The following is a 19,257-nucleotide window of genomic DNA, read 5'->3' on the forward strand; positions in this document are numbered from 1 at the left end:
GACAGGAAGAGGAGTAACCGTCCAATTGTTGGTCTTGGCCTCAGGCCCCACAAACTGTATCTCTGCTCTGCTGGAACCTTCTCCAGCTTCCACCATACTGACATCCGCGAATAGCCTCTCAAAACTCTGATTCAAGTCTTCATTTATACCGATCAAAGGTCCTCGAATCTTTGGGATCGCTGACCCCTTGGCACTTGCTTTAACAAAAGACCTTGAGAGGCGTGGCACTGGTTTAGGCAGAAACCAGACCCTCTTCTTCATTTTTCGCGCTTGCTTCCTGTCTGCTGCGGTTGGTTTGAACCCCAACCCGAAAGTTTCCAGATTCTTAGGAAGGGAGACAGGTTGGACTATCCCTTGAAGTTCAACTCCCAGGCCTTTTCCCGGCACAAACCCATTACCCAGCATTTCTGAGACCATCATGACTGTTGCGGCAGCTACCCTAGGGTGCGGGATGATTTCTCCTTCAGAAATTTTGTTGGCCGACCCTGTATCGAAAATCTGGTAGACCCAAGGACCTTTGTCATCAGCGGTCTCTATGAAAGGTACAATGGTTCCGCCCATGGTGCACGTTGTATCCTCGCCGTGTAACACGACCTCTTGTCTTTCCCACTCGAACTTCACCATCTGATGTAGGGTGGAAGGCACCGCTTTGGCTGCATGAATCCAGGGTCGTCCTAACAGTAGGTTATAAGAAACTGTGGCATCTAACACCTGGAATTCCATGGTAAACAGGACTGGACCAATGGTTAGTTCAAGTACAACATCCCCTACAGTGGCTGTTCCGTTTCCGTCAAACCCTCAGACACAGATGTTATTCTTCCGGATTCTTCCGCGGTCGATCTTTAACTGGTCCAGAGTGGATAATGGACAAATATTGGCGCTTGAGCCGTTATCCACCAATACTCGAGTTACCACTGAGTCTTCACATTTGACGGCTAGGTATAGAGCCTTGTTATGCTCCGTACCTTCCACCGGCAGGTCATCATCTGAGAATGTTACCCTGTTCACCTCGAAAATCTTGCTGGCAATGGTTTCCAGGTGGTTTACAGAAATCTCACTGGGTACATGAGCTTCGTTCAATATCTTCAACAGGGCCCGACGATGCTCCTCAGAATGGATCAGTAATGACAACAGTGAGATCTGGGCCGGTGTTTTTCTCAGCTGTTCGACCACAGAATAGTCTTGTACTTTCATCTTCCTCAGGAACTCTTCAGCCTCTTCTTCGGACACAGGTTTCTTGGTTGCAGCTGGGTTGGTTCTTCTTAGCTCCACCGGAGCAAAACATCGACCTGATCGAGTCAGCCCTTGCGCTTCACAACTGACTTCTTCCACCTGTTTTCCTTTGTACATCACCAACGCCTTTTCATATTTCCAAGGCACCGCCTTGCTATCAATCATTGGCAGCTGGACTACAGGTTTTATGGTGACCAGTTCTTTATATGCCCCCTTTACCACAACGGCAGGTGCGGGTGGAACCCCTGATATTACCAACTTGTTTGGCTCGGGTTTGCTTGTTATGGCGGACGGACTCTTTCCCAATATCACTACCGGCTTGACGCCTTCTCCCTGCGACTGTACACTCGTTCCTCCACTGGTTGAGACTTCTTTCGGGGCAGCTTGGATCATCATCACAGTTTGTGAGGGTTTTCTCAATTCTCCTTCCTTACACACCAACTCAATCATGTGAGTTTCGTGGTGCGCTGGCAGTGGGTTTTGGTTGATGTTAGGAGCCTCCGGTGTCTGGACCTCGATCTTATTGGTGTCAATAAGATCCTGTTTGGCATGCCTTAACTTCCAACACTTCTCGGTATCGTGCCCGAGCATCCCTGAACAGTATTCACAACTGATTGATCGATCCAAATTCTGAGGTGGGGGATTTGGTTCTCGAGTCTGGACAGGACTAACCAAACCCAATTGCCACAGCTTGTGGAACAAAGCGGTGTAGGTTTCTCCCAGCTCCGTGAAGGTTCTCTGCTTCCGCAACCTGTCATTCCTAGCATCTGGATTTCCCCGAAAGCCTGCCCCTGAAGGGTTTCTATATGCCCTTGGTGGAGGGTAGGTGTTTTGTGGTGGTGCATATATGTTATGGGGAGCCGGTGCGTGCCATTGTGGGCGAACCGGAGGCTGAGTGTATGCCTGGGCTTGGTGTACGGAACAATGTGGTTCTCGAGGTGGATAGAAATTTTGTGGTGGGCTGTATGGGTATTCTGACCTGTGAGGTCTGGGTTGGTTGTAGTGTGGCCTGCCAGCCCTGGACCAACTACCTGCCTCGATCGTGGCAACCTCTTCTTTCTTTCTTCTCAACGCACCTCCCGTGCCGCTTTGAATAGCCTGGGTTGTGGCCTTGAGTGCCGAATAGTTCAAGATTTTGTCAGATCTCAAACCCTCTTCTATCATGACCCCTATCTTGACCACCTCGTTGAAAGATTTTCCAACTGTTGTCACCAAGTGACCAAAGTAGGTTGGATCCAGTGTCTGCAAGAAATAGTCCACCATCTCTCCCTCTCTCATGGGAGGATCGACTCTAGCTGCTTGTTCTCTCCAGCGGAACCCGAACTCGCGAAAACTTTCCCCGGGTTTCTTCCCAGTTCTCAATAATGTGAGACGGTCAGGGACTATCTCGAGATTGTACTGGAAATGACCTGCAAAAGCCTGCGCCAGATCATCCCACGTGTACCACCTGCTGGAATCCTGCCTGGTATACCATTCTAGTGCAGATCCGCTCAGACTTTGGCCGAAATAAGCTATCAGCAGCTCATCCTTGCCGCCTGCCCCTCTCATTTTGCTACAGAATCCCCGCAAATGTGCCATGGGATCACCGTGCCCTTCATATAAATCAAACTTAGGCATCTTGAACCCAGCCGGGAGTTGGACGTCTGGGAAAGGGCACAGATCTTTGTATGCTACGCTGACTTGATTGCCCAGCCCGTGCAAGTTCCTGAAGGACTGCTCCAGGCTTTTGAACTTTCTCAATACTTCATCCTGTTCAGGGGCCTTAGCCGGCTTCTCAATCTCTGCCGGCACTTCCAAATGTGGATTGTAAGCCTGTGGTTCGGGGGCATGAAACGTAGGCTCGGGGGGGTAGTATTGTGTATCGTGAGCCTGAAACAATGGCTCACTGGTCGTTCTTTGCAAAGGGGCTGATGTTGGTCCCACAAAAATGGGAATATTGGGTGTTGGGAGAGGTTGATGGGGTGGTGGAGCTTGGGAATCATGAGGGCTTCTTTCTTGATGATAAAGGGGATTTGGGCGGCTTTGTGGAAGGGCCAGAGTGAGGGTATTCTGGCATGTGCCCCAGTGTTTCAGGGCTCTTTTGTGTTTTGGCTATGGCTAGCTGCATTGCATTCATCTCTAGTCCCATCCTTTCAATCTTTTCCATCGCCTCTTTTAACAACTGGCTCATCGGCCTTTCTTCCTCATTGCTATTCTCTGAAGTAGTCATGCTTGTTGCTACCGGTCCTTTGGATCTGGTTTGGTATGAGTGTGTTGCCAGAGTTCTTTAACAACTAACTTGTCTGGTATCAGACAACAACAAACTTTGTTAGTGTTAGAGCTTAACAGATTTGATCATAACACATATAGGATGCAATGCTCCTAGGCAGTTAACCGTTTCTACATGCTTTGCTTCAAACAACATGCGTCATCCCGGCTTGCTCAGTTGTCCCTTTTTTATTCGTTTTTGTATTTTCTTTTCTTTCTTTATTAAAAGCGGTCGAATCTTATGGGGATTTCCTATGTATCACGTCCCCGCGTGAATCAGACCGGGCGTAGTTCTGCCTCGAAGTAAAGACACATAGAATTTCTTCCGGAGTCGCTTAATTTCATTATCAAAATTTGCTATTACACATTGCTTCAAACAAAATAGCAACAGTACAGACTCCACGGTTTTAAACTTGGTTCGAGGAAAAGAAAACAACATATGGGGAAACAACAAACAAAACGACCAGGACTTGATCAACAACTAATTTTCCAACTTAGGGACCCACGAGGCATCTTTCGGCCCTTTCGCGGCCCTAGGTGTAAGGTCTCTTTGCAAGTTCTTCAACTCTTTCATAATCCGGTGGACGCAGCCCATGATGGAAGCAATGAGGGTTTCCCGAGGTGTTTGCTCGCATGCTAAGCATTTTAGGTAGATGTAATGCCCGATTTCGTCAATTCTTGCTCGAATGTTGTCCCTTTCTGCGAACAACTGCCTTATCTGTTGGCTCTTTAATCCTAGCGTTTGTGCATTAGTGGCGAGCTGATCCTGGAACATATCCATTTGCCTTTCCATCCTTGTCATTGCATTGTAATAGCGTCTCCGATCGGCTTGGGCATCTTGTGTTTGCTTGAAGATCCGTTCTTGCAGAGCGGAATTTGTTTCCTTTGCTGCTTTGACGCTCAGTTCACAATTCCTCATGACTTGCTGTAGGCGCTTCCTCCGGGCCATTGTACCTTCTGCCCATTTGACCCTCATCCTTGCTATGCAAGCCTCTGATTGGTCTAATTCTACTTGGCTCTGGATGACCTGATTTCTCAAACTGGCTATCAATCTTTCGTCGGAGCAACGCTTCTGTCGGTCGATGTTATTCTTACTAGCTTGGCGAAGGCGAGCCTTCAGGGTTTGGTTCTCTTGGGCTAGCTTGTCTTTTTCAGCCTGCTCTTGGGTGACTTGCACGTTGTTTTCGAATACAATCCTTTCAACTTGCCGCTTCAGCTTCCTGATTTCAACCAGGTAACCCTCCTCTTTTGCGAGCCAGTCCCATTGTTCTTGCGATGACTCAACAAAATCTTGGAGGTGAGGCCGTTTGGTTGGCCGTTTCACAATGTTCTTCTTGTTATGCCAAGCGAGATAGGCCGGCGAGACTTCACCCCTAGACACATCACCTACCCGAGTATTTGCCGTCAGGTACTGGCATTCACTCCATATGCAACGAACTGTCTTTTCAGGAAATTGGCCGTCACTGCTGACCTCGATTGCATAAGTGCTGAGATCTTCGTCCGGGTGTAGTACTTGACATCTTCCTAACTGTCTCATCACCCTGTAAGGGGCATAAGGTTGAATACCTTTGAGTCCCATCAAAAGGAAGTGAGGACCAGTGGCGGGCATGTATATGATTTCTTCCACAGAAAGCCAACCCAAAGTCCAGTTTATTTGATCTGCGGTGATGACCCGGAGATAGGATATCCATTCTTCAAACCCTCCCGGTGATCGGAAACCTGAAACCCTTAGGTTATAACCCTCGATGCAACCCCCATTTGTAGACATGTAGCGCATATACTGAGGATGGTGACACAAGTGTTCGATCATCCACATCTGTAATAACAAGTTGCACCCCTCGAAGAAGTCTGCTCCGGCCTTACAAGCCGTGAGGGCTCGGTACATTTCTGACACTATCATAGGAGCAAGGATGCTTTTATCGTTGGTAATCAGGACTTTGACGATTCCAGCCACTTTCAGGTCGATATTTCTATCTTTTCGGGGAAACACCACAAGGCCCAAAAATGCCACCATAAAAGCGAACCGCCTATGCTCATTCCATTTTACCAGATTTCCCCTGCTGCAAACACCACTTTCTGGATCATTAAATCCTCCTATGCTCCCGTACCTCTGGTATACGAATTGTAGGGTAGAAAAACCTCTATCCAGTTCAGCGTATGGGACTCCCTTGCTTATCTTCAACAGATCCATGAATTTGTGTGAATTCACAGCTCTTGGAGCGATCAGGTATTTGTGTCTCAAACCTTCAGTGACGTCCATGTAACCCGCCATTTCTTCTAAGGTTGGGGTGAGTTCAAAATTCGAGAAACGGAACACGTTGTGGGCCGGATCCCAAAATGTAACCAAAGCCTTTATGATGTCGCACCGAGGCCTGACGTTCAACAAATTAACCAAACCTCCCAGGTGCAGTTTGATCTTGTCTTGCTCTGACTTTTCCAAATCCTCCCACCATAATCGCACTTCCAGAGGGATTTTGCTTCTAACTGTTACCGGCAAACTTGGACTTATGCTCATTCTGCATGTTTATTGGGGTGATTAAGCAAAGATCCAGACTCATTGGACTCAAATACCAAATTGACACACCTTTTTTTCTAAAAAAAACAAAATTTGGTTGTTTCCGAAAAAGTATGATGTCACCTTAAAAACTTTCGTTCTTTGGATTGTACCTATATTTTGAAAAACAAGTTGAGCCCGATGGGGGTTGCCTACGTATCTTGCACCCTGCGAGAATCAAACTGACGTAGTTCAGGCATAAACCAAATTTTGGAGACACATTATTTTTCTCTCAGGAATGAATCAAAGACTCTTACTTTCTAAAACAAATTAATAAGACACACATTTTCTTTTCTTTTTTTTTCAAGAATAAATAAGTAACCCCTTAACCGTTATTCCTCTTCCTTTTCCAAACATTCCCGATATTCAGAAACCGGTCAGCATGCAAGCCTTGAAACAAGTAAATGCATAAAGCAAACAGGATGTAGCAGGATGGTCTTTATTCTCAGGTTGCTTGTCCTAGACGGACCCAGCCCCTGTGCTGAGTCCCCTAAGTCAAATGCACATGATGCAAATAAGCGTTCCTACTAGGGATCCGGCATGAAGTTATGTTATGCTAAGCTGTAAAACCTAGGTGTTTGTTCTAGACCTGGCTTACCCGAGCGGACAACTCGAGCCAAGGATGGGAGCTGTGTACCGGTAACCAAAAGGCCATCCGATTTTGCAACTCCTCCGAATCCTCGTTCTATTTTGGCATATGACACTAACAGAAAGAAGCCACGACCAGCGTGCACTCCTCAAGAGAGAGAAGAGAAGGGTTTCGGCACAGTTTATATGTACAGTTCCAACAATATCAAAGCAGTAAAAGCGGCATTTAGCACATTAGGCTCAAAACATGTAATAAAATCAGATAATAAATAAATCCAAATAATAACAATTATTCTAAGCTCGAATTCTTGACCCTGAACCAGTGGCTCTGGGTCCACATCCCCAGCAGAGTCGCCAGAGCTGTCACACCTCCTTTTTCCGCACCCGCGAGGGCGCAGGGGAGTTTTTTCCAATTAAAGGACAATCAAAACGGGATTTGTTTATTTATTTCAGAGTCACCACTTGGGAGATTTAGGGTGTCCCAAGTCACCAATTTTAATCCCGAATCGAGGAAAAGAATGACTCTATATTACAGTCTGCGTACCAGAAATCCGGATAAGGAATTCTGTTAACCCGGGAGAAGGTGTTAGGCATTCCCGAGTTCCGTGGTTCTAGCACGGTCGCTCAACTGTTATATTCGGCTTGATTATCTGATTTTATACAAGTGTAAACTTATGTACAAAATTTAACTTTTAACCGCTTTTATCATTTACTGTTATTTTATAAGACTTGCAACGTCGTGAAAACATATCTCGAACCACGTTACATCAATGCACCCGTGGTTGTTGACATATCTCGACTCGGTTGAGATTTGGATTTGGGTCACATAAATGTGCACCCGAATTAAGGAGAATAAATTATTAAGACGCGCCTAAAGCAACTAGCGTATTGTTGTTTTGGGGAAGGCCGAAAAATTCGCTAAACGGCCTGTCCCGAATTCTAAGTGTTTTAATATATATACAGTTAGAGGGCCCCGCAGCTGTGTACATTTTTGTTTGACGAGGCTCGTCTCGTTCTACTTTTAAAAGGAATTTGCGACGTCATGGACATGCATCTCGAACCACGTCACAATCAATGTACCCGTGATTAGAAATACATTTCGAATCCGTCGAGATTTGGATTTGGGTCACATAAATGCGCACCCGATTTTAAGAAGGTAAAATTATTAAATACGCGCTTAAAGAGGTTATCGCGTTATTATTCTGGGAGGGCCGTGATATTTGCTAAATGACCTATCCTGGAAACTGAATGCTTCGCTAACATACATTTAACGAGGGCCCCGCAGCCGGCGCGTTTTGTTTATTTTCGTCGAGGCTCATCACGTTCTTATTTTAAAAGGATATCCTATAGCAACTACGTTTCTTGTCGTGTTTGTCCCTTCCAATTGAAAGCATTAGATAGTCCTAATTAATTACATGCTTGCAAGTTATTTATAACAGAATTCCGAGTGCTTGAGCAAAATCAAAAGCGCGGCCGTGCACACAGTCAGCCGATCGAAATTAAAGGCCCAAATCCAGCCCACGCGTGATGGGCCAAACCTGGGCCATTGTTTGTCCGAGGCAGGCCTGCTGGGTCTGTTTTGACCCGGGCTCGACCTTCGTGGGGTTGAGATTGCAAACCCTGTTTTTCTTAAATCATGGTTTAACAGTTATGTATGGCAATTTATCGGAAAGGAAAGAACTTAACTAGTAGTGTACGATTGTCATGCTTGGCATTCATTACAGGCTTATACTACACCATGGAACTAAATATGAGATACAACCTACTGCCTTGGGCATACTCCTATCACCAACCTATATACACATTCTAGCACTCAATTACTACGCATTGACATTTATTAGGCATGAAGACTATCTCTAGTATCCAAAACAAGAATGTAAACTATTACACATTACATGAATATTTAATGTAACAATCTATGTATAGGAGACATTCTTCAGGATTTTTCATTTGTATTCATGCTCATTTTTTCCAATTACATTTGACAGTGCATTGGTTGTGTACCTGGTATAGAGGACAAAGAAGAAAGGAATGATCAGTTGGGCAGTATGCAATGAACACAGCAACAGCAGATACACAGCAACAATAGATACACAGCAGCAACACAGCAAAATAAACCAACAATCCAAGTGTTTTCCACAGTCCACAGACAAACAGCAATAATTCTCAGAACAAGGAGAACCAACAGATGATCGAGTACCCAAACAAACAATCCCAGGAAAGAGTAAGGAAACAACAGGAGGGACAAAGTGTTCAATGCAGCAAACCGACAGTTTGACAATCACAAGCAGCTCAGTCAGTGCCAAAGAAATAGAACTTGGCCAAGACAGCTTGACCAATATGAACTCCTATATAGCTCTCAGACAGTGTTTGGTTACAATGTTTTACTGAAATTTTCTTATGTTTTCAGTCTTTTTCTTTAAACTCACAAGACCTCTCTCAAGCCTAAAAATTCCAGCCACCTTTAAGTTCTGAAGTGGCCTCTTTATAAGCCAAACGACCCAATGCAGCTGAGCTGCCTGGATGCCCCCACTTGCAGTCTGCCCATACCTATTAAACCCATGCTTAAACATCTTTTGATGCCAGCCATTGGTTCCCCACGCCTGATTTTCTTTAATCAAGAGTTATGGGCTCATTTTATTATTCATTTTAAGCCCCATACCCTTGTGTCTTGTTCCCCATTGGTATTAGTTTAATCCCAAATTAGTACCCTACTTGTCAGCTCATTTAAACTAATCGTTTTGTCCTTTTCAACACCCCAGAATACCCTTGTTAGCCCTTGATTATTACTGCCCTGCCCATTGCAGTATCAGGGCATTTTTCAACTTCTGAAAGTTCAATTTCAGAATTGCCCTAGCCTGATTCTTTTAATTGTTTTTTACAATGTAGTTACAAACTAGCACTCATAAATAATGTCCAACACTCAAATCACAATACAGGTCCATTCAGTCAAGTGAGGTTGTACATATTAGAATATTTGAACATTCAGTCGTAGGAAATTAATCGACGACATTTATCAGGTCGACTATACTAATTATAACAGGTAATAATCAGTTGCTCATATAAACAATACGTTCAGGGACCTAAAGGGCATCAGACAACTTTTGTTCAATTACTGGGGGCCTATATGAATTAACTCATTTGACGACTAATCTAATTGACGATCATGTTTATCATGGGGTACATTCAGAACACAAACAAAAAACAATTGACCAAATAAGAGGCCTTTGACAGAGATGGAAGAAATCCAAATGAAAAATAACAAAATAACAAACAAACACAACGAAACATGCTGACAACTTAATTAGAACTAAAACAAAGAGAAAGGAAAACTTACCGAAAAAGTTTGAAATCAAAATGACCCAAATCTGACTCAACTTCGAACTCTTGAGGCCGAACAAACTTTAATCAGGGTGTTCTCACATGAGAACACCTTGACTAAGGTCTATTAGACCTCAAACCCCTGTTAAGACTGGCCGGATTCCCCAGGTGCATGTGTTCTAAGGTCTGGATTTTCAGATCTGGTTTTTAGGAGTTGTGGGTAGATTCGGACCAAACCAAGTCTGGTTTGGTCACGAGGAGGGTCCGGGGAGTGTCTGGTGTGAAGATGGGGTGGTTTGGTATAGATCGAGCTTTGTCTCGAATCTTCAAATCCAGATTCGAGACGATGGGAGGTGATTCGAGGTACCAGGTTAGTGGATTCGTGTTCAGGGTGGCTAGATGCTTCAGGGGTGTGAAGGGGGTGGTCACCGGCGTTCGTGCCGCCGGCTTTAATGGCGAAGGAGACTAGGGCGGCTGCTAGGGTTTGGGGGGTTTCGGTGTTTGGTGAAGACGATGGATGGAGGGGGGGTTCGGATAGGGGGCGTGGGATACGATAGAAGGTTTATATACGAGGAGGCTGATTCAATCCTGGCCGTTGGATTGATTACAATTGATGGCCAGGATTGGGGAGGCTTAATCCATACGGTGCCGTTTGGTTAAGTAGGGGGTCGGTTAAAATGGGAACGGGTCGGGTCATGAGGGCCAATAAAGGCCATCGGATCACTGGAAATGAACGGCTCAGATTAACCATCCCTGAAACGACGTAGTTTTGGTGTTGAACTACGTCGTTTTGATGGCCTGGGGAATGGGTCGCTTGGGCTGCTGACTTGGGCTGCTTTTGGGCTCAGAATATTCAAAACAAACAGGCCCAAGTCCGGTTAATCTTGCACTCTTTTCTTTTTGTTCCTTTTTCTAATTTTAAAAATTAAATAAATAGAAATAATAAAAACTGACATTAAAACAATCATTAATTTAAACCTTTAACACAGTTATCACACACATATTGAAATATTTAAGTAGGTTTAAATCACAACCTAGATGCATTTCATATTTTTTGTGGATTTTCTTTTAACGACCGAATTATGATTTTAATTACCCTGACATACATGCTTTGTATTTTGATCGGTAAGATTAGATGCAAAATGGACAAACCCACAAATGATTAACAACACATGTCACGGAAAACTCGAAACATTGTATAGCGAAGTCATTTGTCACTATTTTTATTTTCTTTCGGAGCGATTACTTGTAAAGCAAAAATCACGTGCTTACAAGAGACAGCCAATTATATGCTAAGTTTTCAAAATGCGAGTTTTTGTTGAGCGCATTCGCTTTCTTGGGGCGCGTTGTATCGGCAGAGAGCATTTAAGTGGATCCTAAGAAGATTGAGGCAATTCAGAACTGGACTAGACCCACATCAGCTACAGAGATTCGGAGTTTCTTGGGGTTGGCAGGTTATTATAGTCGGTTTGTAGAGGTATTTTTATCTATAGCAATCCCGTTGATCAGGTTGACCCAGAAGGGTGCCCTGTTCAGATGGTCAGACGAGTGTAAGGCGAGCTTTCAGAAGCTCAAATCTGCTTTGACTACGATGCCAGTATTGGTGTTGCCTACAGGTTTAGGATCTTATATGGTATATTGTGATGCATCTCGTATTGGACTTGGTGCGGTGTTGATGCAGGGTGGTAAGGTGATTGCATATGTGTCGCGGCAGCTTAAGGTTCATGAGAAGAATTACCCTGTTCATGAATTAGAGTTGGCAGTCATCATTCATGCGCTGAAGATTTAGAGGCACTATTTTTATGATGTGTCATGTGAGGTATTCACGGATCATCGGAGTTTGCAGTATTTGTTCAAGCAAAAGAAGCTCAATTTGAGGCAGAGAAGGTGGTTGGAACTATTTAAAGACTATGATATCACCATCTTGTATCATCCCTAGAAGGCCAATGTGATGGCAGATGCTTTGAGTAGTAAGTCAGTATGCGCAACCTTGTGTTCATTCCAGTCGGTGAGAGACCGCTTGCATTAGATGTTCAGGCGTTGGCCAATCAGTTCATGATGTTGGATATTTCTGAGCCCACTTGTGTTCTAGCTTGTACTGTTGCTCGGTCTTCACTGTTTGAGTGCATCAGGGAGTGGCAGTATGATGACTCTCATTTGCTTGTCCTTAGGGACATAGTGCAGCACGGAGATGCTAAGCAGGTTACAGTTAGGGATGATGGAGTTTTGAATATGCAGGGTCGTGTTTCTGTGCATAATGTGGATGGACTTTGAGAGTTGATTATAGAGGAGGCCCATAGTTTCCAGTATTCTATTCATTCAGGCAATGCCAAGATGTATCAGAACTTGCGGCAGCATTACTGGTGGAGGAGGATGAAGAAGGATATAGTTGCATATGTAGCTCGGTGTCTAAATTGTTAGCAAGTAAAGTATGAGCATCAGAGACCTGGTGAGTTTGCTTTAGAAGATAGAGATTCCAGAGTGGAAGTGTGAGTGTCTCACTATGGATTTTATTATTCGACTCCCGCGGACTTAGAGGAAGTTTGATGTGGTTTGGGTCATTGTGGATAGGCTGACCAAGTCAGCGCATTTCATTCATATGGAAGTTACCTATTCTTCAGAGCAGTTGGTAGAGATTTACATCTACGAGATCGTTCGGCTTCACGGTGTGCCCGTGTCTATCATTTCTGATCGAGGTACGTAGTTCACCTTGCACTTCTAGAAGGCAGTACAGTGTGAGTTGGGCATGCAGATTGAGTTGAGCACAACATTTCATCATCAGACAGACAGACAGTCCGAGTGCACCATTCAGATATTGGAGGATATGCTACGCGCTTGTGTTATTGACTTCAGAGGCTCTTGGGATCAGTTCTTGCCACTTGTGGAATTTTCCTACAAACACAGTTATCAGACGAGCATCCAGATGGCTCCCTATGAGGCATTATATGGTAGACGATATTGATCACTGATTGGATGGTCTCAGTCGGGGGAGGCTCGATTATTGGGTACAGATTTGGTACAGGATGCCTTGGATAAGGTTAAGATAATTCAGGGTAGACTTCGCATAGCTCAATCCACGCAGAAGAGTTATGCCGACCGTAAGGTTCGTGATGTTGCATTCATGGTCGGAGAGAGAGTTTTGCTCCGTGTGTCACCCATAAAGTATGTAATGAGGTTTGGAAAGAAGGGCAAGCTGAGCCCTAGGTACATCGGACCTTTCGAAATTCTTCAGAGAGTGGGTGAGGTGGTTTACAAGCTCGCATTGCCACCTAGTTTGTCAGCAGTTCATCCGGTATTCCATGTGTCCATGCTCCGAAAGTACGACGATGATCCATTTCCTATGCTAGATTTCAGCTCCGTCCTGTTGAACAATGATTTGATTTATGAGGAGGAGCCAGTGGCTATTCTAGCCTGGCAGGTTCGCTAGTTGAGATCAAAGGGATATCTATCAGTTCGAGTGCAGTGGAGAGGTCAGCCCGTCGAGGCAGCTACTTGAGAGTCCGAGTCGGACATGCGGAGTAGATATCCACACCTTTTCACCAGCCCAAGTACTTTTCTATGTCTATTCGAGGACGAACGATTATTTTAGAGGTGGAGAATGTGATGACCCGATAGGTCATCTCATATTTTAGAATTAGATTTTGTGTTCTGCAGCCTTAAATATCTTATTTTAGCCTTCCTCGATTTGCGTACACGATCCGGGTGTTTTCCGGAAGGCTTATATGTTAAAACTAATAAAAATAAGAATTTTTGCCTTAAAACTTAAATTGAGTAAACTTCGGTCAACATTTAGAGTAAATGGATTTGGATCCATGTTTCGATTGTCTCGATGGATCAAAATCATTATTTGGGACCTGGGCATATGCTCGGAATCGAATCCCTGGGTCCCAAGCTCGAGGAAATGGATTTTTGATAAAAAATTAAAGTTTGAAAGTTTAATTATTTTAAGAATTGACTGATGTTTGGCCTTGTTGATACCAGGTCCATATTTTTGTTACGGATCCCGATTCAGGTTCATTATTATATTTATGACTTGTCTGTAAAATTTTGTGAGAAAAAGAGTTAGTTTGACGTGATTCGGATGTGAAAATAGAAATTTTAAAGCTTTCTTGAGAATTTCATTTGATTTTGTGTTCAATTCGTAGTTCTAGATGTTATTTTGATCGCGCGAGCAAGTTCGTATGATGTTTTAGGACTTGTGTGTATGTTTGGTTTGGAGCCCCGAGGGCTCGGTTGAGTTTCGGATAGGCTACAGGATGATTTGAACTTTGAAAAATCTGGTGTTTTGGCTTCAGCTGGTGTCTGGTGTAAACTTCTATGCGATCGTGTATGTCCAACAACGATCACGAAAGGTAAATTGCGACTGGGAAAAAAATACCCTACGCAAACGTGAGAAACATGATGCGAATGTAGAGCAGTGGGGAGACTACCCTTCGCGAACGCATCCACACCTACGCGAACGCGTAGCATTAGATGGGTTGGGCTGGGACTTGAACGTTATTGTATGCGAACGCGATGCATGTATCGTGAAAGCGGAGGCTAGGGGGATAAGCCTACGCGAACGTGTAGGACAACTCGCGATCGCGTAAGCCACTCGGGTTGTTGTTCTTCGCAAATGCGGTTAACATTGACGCCTAGTGATAAAATAGTCCCATTACGAGATTTTTGTCATTCTTTCAAATTTTCAAAATCTAGAAAGCCTAGAGACAATTTTTCCAAGATATTTTGTTCCTCAATTTATTTGTAAGTGATTCTAACCTACTTTCTTTCTATTACCCATTACATTTCATGAGATTTCAACCTAAAATCTAGGATTTTCATGGAGGAAATTGGGGGTTTGGGCAGAATTAGGGATTTTTGTAAAATTAAATTTAGAGCTCGAATTGTGGTCAGATTTCGAAATAAATTACATAATCGGGCTTGGGGTGAATGGGTAAATGGATTTTGGTCTAAACATCGGGTTTTGACCAAGCGGGCCCGGGGTCGATTTTTGACCTTTTGGGGAAAAGTTTGGGGAATTCAAATTTAAGTATTGTAATTGATTCCTTTAGCAATATTTAATGTTATTGGTTAATTGTGGCTAGATACGAGTGGTTTGGAGGCGGATTCTAGGAGAAGTCCCTATAGGAGTTTGAATTGACTGCGGAGTGAGGTAAGTGTTGTGTCTAACCTTGACTTGAGGGAATTAGGAACCCTCAGACCATGTGTTATGTGATTCTCATGCGAGCGGCGTATATGCAAGGTGACGATTACTTATATGCTGCCGAATTATCTGTTTTTCTCTAATTTACCGTTTTTCATAATTGTTTCTTTTTCTGTGTTAACTGTTATATGCTTTTCATGCTTAACTGCTACATGTTAACCAATATCTTCTCCTGTTAATGATGTTAGCTCTTTTCATAGTTTCACAAATCCCTACTATTTGCTTAAATTGACTTGTTTGCACCTTCTAATTATAAATTGCTGGATTGGTCTCGCGGTGTAGAATTATTTTTATAGATTCTATATTGTGCAAGGTTACCTTTTGGTTCAGTTTGGCATTTATTGATCGTAAAGGCTTTGTGGTTTGAACTGTTGATTTGACTGTGCTTTGAGTATTTGGTACTGATATATTGGGATTGGGCTGCACGCCATAGCAGGTGTAATAAGGGTGGATTGATATGGTGAAATAAGGGTAAATTATGATACTAATATTGATATATGGTGGGATTGAGTTGCGCGCCGCTATATATATATATATATATATATATATATATATTGTTGATGTTGTTACGATGAAATAAGGGAGGGTTTTGTGTTATTTGGTGGGATCGGGTTGCACGCTGCAACAACCTTTATGTTTCCATTTCTTGAGCTGTGTTGGTTATCTGGTATTTGTGTTCAGACTATTAAAGATTTGTAATTATGGACGACACCGATTTATTCTTGAGGTTGTGGTTCTTATGTTCAGTTGACTGTTTAATTCTGTTCAGTATTCCTATTTTCTGTCAATATTATATATTGCGTACAGGTTGAAGTATAGGTAACCCGCCTTAGCCTCGTCACTATTTCGTCGAGGTTAGGCTCGTTACTTACCAGTACATGGGGTCGGTTGTACTTATACTACACTCTGCACACTGTACAGATTTTGGAGTCGGTCCTAACGGCGGTTATTAGCGTGCTCGGATTGGACAGTCATGGAGACTTGAGGTATGACTGCTCAGCTCCCGCAGCTCCTGGAGTCCCCCTTCCTTTTTTATTTAGTTGTGTATTTTCATTCAGACAGCTTTGTATTTATTTCAGGCATTTGTATGTACTATTCTAGTAGCTTGTGCACTTGTGACACCATGTTCAGGGATTTGTAGATGTTTGGCTGGTTTAGCTTCTGCATTTACACTTTAGATTATTCAGTTATTTCAATTCTTTCTTGATATTGTCATTTAAGTTATTAAAAAGGATAAATTGTTCTGACGTTGGCTTGCCTAGCAAGTGAAATGTTAGGCACTATTACGGTCCCGATGGTGGAAATTTCAGGTCGTGACATATACTCTGTTGTTCGAGGGCGATCTAGCTTAAAGGTCATAATCGCTCATCATATTGGTTTTCTTTATTTTTCAGTTAATGTCTAGCATTAATTTTCATATTTCTCAGTTTGTGCAAAAAAAATCATGTATTCTTAAAATCACTTATAAGTTTAATTGTTTTTAAATTTTAAAGGTAAACATAGCCGATGTTTGATTTCACTCGGAGTTCAAATTATAAGAAGAAATCTTTCTAGGTACATATCAAAAGTAAACTTAATATGTGAAGCCCTAAAAACTAAAAATATCATGATGTTTCATATTTATAAGAACATGTCATTAAAAATAGTACGAATGGTTTATAGTTCAATAACATTACAATATAGAAATATATTACTTTTTGACTAATTATTGATCATCTAATGGATAAAGTAGAAACTTAAAATTAAATTATTTTTAAATAAAAAAACTATATTTTTTTAACAGCCTAAAATTATGTGTACCTCATAAATTGAGAGGGTGGAAGTACCATTACTTTTAAAAAAATAACATATAACTACCTCAACTACATATAATAATTAGGTAGAGGAAGTCATAGGTTAGAGAGAGAATGAGCAACTTCTCACTAAACCAACACTCAGGGAATCCACATCAAAATCCACCCAAACCCCCTGACAAAATTTCACCAACAATCCTTGAAAGTACTCACTCATCATCAAACTCATGGGTAAACGGATAGTTCACCATTACCTAAAGAGGAAAACTCAAGAGCTATGAAAGGTAGATGAAAACTATCCTCTAATAGACCTAGGGAAAGATTACTACACGGTTAAATTGACAAAAGAGGAAAGCATGACTAGGATACTACATGATGGATCATGGTTCATCAACAGTTTTTTCCTATCAGTGCAAAAATGGGTTCCTAATTTTGTAGCAACAAAGGCATCTCAAAATTACACTGCGTTTGGGTAAGATTACCACAACTCCCCACAGAATTTTATGATGGGATTATCCTAACAAAAATTAGAAACTTCATTGGCAAATTGATTAAAGTGGATGCATGTACATCAACCACCTTGAGAGGGAGGTATGCAAGACTTTGTGTGGAATTGCCATTGGACCAGCCGGTTCAAACTTTTATCATGATTGGCCATCACAAACAACCTATACTCTATGAAGGAGAAGGGTTTTTGTGCAAAATCTGTGGAAGGCCGGGGCACTCAAACAGAACCTACCCCCATAGGACTCTAACAAGTGGCCATAATGAGGGTCCAGTCACAAAACGAAGCCACAACACAGGAGTGGATGACAGTCTCCTTTCCCAGGAAAAGCAAATCAAAAGTAGCCAATAAGTCCATGAACAAGGAGAGTTCCTCTGTTGCACCAGGTATTAGTGTATGCATATTTGATGCATTGTCAGGTAAGTTTTTAAATACGCAGCGTATGAGCTATGTCAATAATCAATTGCTTACTAACCCTAATTTAGCTTACCCTACAGCCCAATCAGACTAATGTGAGGGGGGAACTTTAGGAGCAAATGAGCTCACTGGAAAACCACACATTGGCAATGAGGGTGATTTTTTCAATAACTTCAATAACCTACAAGAGCACATAGTTTTGGAAAATTCAATTAATAATAATAATAAAAACAACTTTAATTTGCATGGCAAGTTAAACACCATATCTACAAGTGTCAAAAATGTGTCACACCCTACTAAATCTAATAATTATCCAAATCTTTTGTCTAACAAAATGGATTTGGTTATAAATTCCACAATAACCAACAAAAGCGGACAAAACATCATTAATTCATCTACTAAAAACTACTCCTCAAACATTAACAACCAATCAAACAAAGTTGAAAAAACTACTAGAACTAACCATGCAAAATTCGCCCCTGATTCTAACATAACCATTCAACACATGGACATAGAGGACAGCCAAGTGGAAGAGGGCAAATCCATGCAAGATTTGGATATAAACCAGACACAATCCCTCATCAATCCTATAAAAGTAGAGTAAATCATTACAAAACCTACTACCCCAATAGATTGTATCCCTCCTATATTACCTCAAACTACCAACAATGCCAAGACCACCACTAACCTTGAGAAGGAGATATCGGTTGATCCAACTAATTCACCTCTCATGGAATCCAAGAATGAACAATTTACCACCACTTCCTCCTCAATTCCAGCCAAATCTAGTAATCTATGCCCAACCTCCGAGCCTACCTAACCATGTACCCCAATCATGGGTGGAACTGGATCTCCAAGGACATGCCATCTCCTTAAACATGGAGATCAATGGTCAAGAGTCAATCATGATCATTCAAAACATACACTTCCTTGCACAACTAATCTCGCAAGGGATGAGCCTAGCAATGAACAACTATATAAATCAAATATGTATGAGAAACATCCTACAACCCCTAGCACCTTCATTAAACCAAAATCTAGTTCACAACATGCAACAAATGTGGAATATACCCCATAACTCCAACCAACAGCTTCCACAGAATCCACCTATCAATCTTCCCTTCTTTGCACCAGAGGACATGATGCTCCTGAATCCCATCTTCACATAGTGGACTCCACAACACATGCAAGACCAATAACAAGGTCCACAACCAGAGCCAATGGAAGATCAAGCCCCAGCACAAAACATGCAGAATCAGGAAGTGCTTCAGGAGGAAGAAGAGGAGGAAGAGGATGACTTAGCACATTTGGGGGAGCCGGCAATAGCTTTTTCAAACCTAAGAGAGGTAAAAATACTCATCTTCAAGGAAATTCTAGACAGGAAGTCTATCTTCAA

The sequence above is a fragment of the Nicotiana sylvestris genome, chromosome 9 (assembly GCF_000393655.2).
Source record: "Nicotiana sylvestris chromosome 9, ASM39365v2, whole genome shotgun sequence".
Lineage (NCBI taxonomy): Eukaryota > Viridiplantae > Streptophyta > Magnoliopsida > Solanales > Solanaceae > Nicotiana > Nicotiana sylvestris.